Source organism: Salvia hispanica, chromosome 3 (genome assembly GCF_029641045.1).
Source record: "Salvia hispanica isolate PSC_SH4W2 chromosome 3, Shi_PSC_v1, whole genome shotgun sequence".
Taxonomy (NCBI): Eukaryota; Viridiplantae; Streptophyta; class Magnoliopsida; order Lamiales; family Lamiaceae; genus Salvia; species Salvia hispanica.
Window position 1 is genome coordinate 48,657,905 of NC_142694.1, and position 2,889 is coordinate 48,660,793.

Sequence of the window (2,889 nt, forward strand, 5' to 3'; positions counted from 1 at the left end):
AAATAATATTGCTCCCTTTCCAAAACACACGACAGCTCCCAAAAAACAAAAAAAAAATCAAAATTGAAAAGAAGTAAAGGAGAAATGTAATCCATTTTCACCTTAAAACATACACCCCAAATATTTAAAGCATAAACAATTGAGAATCAAATTCCCTTTTCAAAATAAGATACCGTCGGCTCTCTCTCCCAGAATCGCAACACCAAAAGACCAGAAAAATGTTAGAGCTCCGTTGCTGATGTGGATCCATGTATTTTGTGATCCATTTCCCAAGGATTTACCCAATTTGTAGGTGATTGATCTAATATTTTTGTGAAGTAGATTTTCTATTGTATCAATAATGGCAACCCAACAAGAATTTAGGAAACTAAGATGATCAAAACAAAAAGTAACATTAGATAGAGTGGAAATTGTGATACATAGTCATTGATGAGGCAAGCTAAAACACTTACAACATACTGACATGCATCCATGGCTAGATCTTCAAGGGAACCACAAACCTCAAAGCATACCTCTACTTGATCCATGCTTGAACTAGCAATTGATGGAAATCTCATGCTTGAACTAGCAATTGATGGATTCAAGCAACCTAAATCTAGGAATTGGATAGAAACCCTCTCCAAGAGGAAACAAAGCTCTCAAGCATATAATTCAGCAAAAACCTAAAGAAAAGAAATGACATCAAGAGGTATTTATACTATGGGTCCAAAAATAGAAAATTGGCCCACAAAATCTAAAAAATCGGCATAATCGCCCGGGCGGGCGTTTTTCACATACCAAAATGCCCGATCCGGGCGTTTTCTCTGTCCCCGGGCGTTTTGCACAGTAAAAAACGCCCTGTCGGGCGTTTTTCCCGAAGCTCCCGGCCTTCTCTGCGCGACTTTCGTAAAACCGCCATAACTCCCTCATTCGGACTCCGATTGGGATGTGCAAGATACCCACACGAAGCCGTTTCCAAGACGAAGACAATGGTGGCAGTTTCATAGCTTTCGGATATCATCTCGATAGGACGGTTTTCGGTTGAATCCAGCTGTAGCTGAAATCCTTGATGCACGGCCTCCATGATCGTATCATCCTCCCCTTCTTGGAAAGGATTTGTCCTCAAATCCGAGCCTTCTCTATTCCTCGCATCCTCGGGAGGCCCTCTAGCTTTATTGGATCCTTGGCATGTCTTCTCTTTCATCCTTGGGCCCCAATCAACCCATGGTTCACGCCGAAGGGAGGACCCTTGACGTCGAGCACCCGTGGTCATATCAGTTGCTTTCTCCAAATCACCGCTGCACCGGAGTCGACGCCACTGCTGACTCCGATTCGTCGCCCACACCCACCGCCGTAGCAGCCGCTGCGTCGCCTCTCCAGCGGTCTCGACTTCATCCGAAGCAGCCCCGTTTCCACCCCGATTAACCCCGCAGATAAGTTCTTAGTTTGATTTTGTGAAATAATGTTCGATTCTTTGATTTATGTTGTTCTAATTAGAGTTTTGCTACGGTTACTGGTTTCATGAGATGCACAAATATGGGATTGGATTTGGGTGGGGAAAGTGTATACCTGCAACAATTTGGGACGAGTTGCTGTAAACAAAAGAGGTTGTGGCTCGGAAGCAGTCGATCCAACTCTCCGCCTTTTCTCTGTTTAAAATTTCCATGAGTTTGATTTGAAAAGGGTGGAATTAGTAAGATAGAACAAAGATGGATGGTTACCTCGGTGGGGTTAGGATAGTGAGGGGGAGAATGATGAACTCTCTCTTCTCTGCTGCCTTGAGGAAATTTTGTGATTCAAAAGTAATTTAGGAGAGACTGCCGAATTGTGTGAGGCGGAGAGATTAGTGTAGAGGGGTGATATAGGAATGTATTGAGTAGTTATTTTTGGTGATTGATTTCAATTGATTGTGGGAAAATAATTGGAAGGATTTCTCTTGCAGGTTGGGGTGAAGAGATGAGGGAGCGTGAGACGTGGGAGGGGAGTAATTTTGGTGTTTGATTTGCTTAAAGAGGAAAATCACGGTAGAGGGGAAGATACCTGCAATGGGATCTTCTATTTTTCTTGGAATTATTTGGTGTAGGATTTAATTTATTTGGGTCTCAAGACCTTTTGTATTTTATTCAGTAGCCCAATATATATATATATATATTATTCAGATTAATGTGTAAAAACCTGTTAAAAAGGAAAACTAATCTCATCCATTGATTAGTGCAATCTGATGGTTAATATGTAAGCCACTTGTAATTAAAATAATTAATAAAAAAATCGAAAAGGTTAGTATTGGAAGTCAATATTTCATCAGTTTTTTTATTACCTAAAATCACGCCACTTTATCAAGCCACATTGAATAGTCAATCTTTAATTTACTTGGACTAATCTATAAAGATTACAATATCTTAGTTTGATTTCTCGTAAAAAAATTTACCATAAATTTCGCTCACTTATTAATTTATTATTATAAAAATATAATATTTTTACTCTTTGATTTTGATGTACGAAAATGACTTTGTAATGTATATGCGCTCTCTGAGTAATGTACGAAAAAACTAGTTTAATGTTTGGGTCTATTTGAATTCATGCCCCTTGGGTTTAGCAATTAATCGGGCTAGGTTGTAGTACCGACTATCAAACGAAAACATCACCAAGGCCAGAGAGATGAATCCTTTTTCCCAAGGGTTTAGCAATCCATTTGGCTAGGGCATATTACCAATACTTTCCTATAATTTGTGTTTTAATTGGTGGGGTTTGGTTTCATAAAAATGTTATTGTATGAAAATGGTATTTGATTGTCTGACTCACACCCATTAATGTACAGAGCCAGAGAGATGAATCATTTCCCCAAGGGTTTAGTAATCCATTTGGTTATGGCATATTACCATCATTTTCCTAGAAATATGTTTTTACTCT

At 39.3% G+C, this 2,889-nt stretch overlaps 1 long non-coding RNA gene across 1 annotated transcript; it reads right to left on the bottom strand.

Annotated features, from left to right (window-relative positions):
• Positions 1-373: 373 nt before the first annotated feature.
• Positions 374-2,058, bottom strand: LOC125215537 (uncharacterized). Its single transcript, XR_007175282.2, has 2 exons — positions 1,701-2,058; positions 374-1,628 (listed from the first exon to the last, which is right to left on the bottom strand). It is a non-coding gene; the product is annotated as an uncharacterized LOC125215537 (long non-coding RNA).
• Between the last annotated feature and the right edge of the window lie 831 nt (positions 2,059-2,889).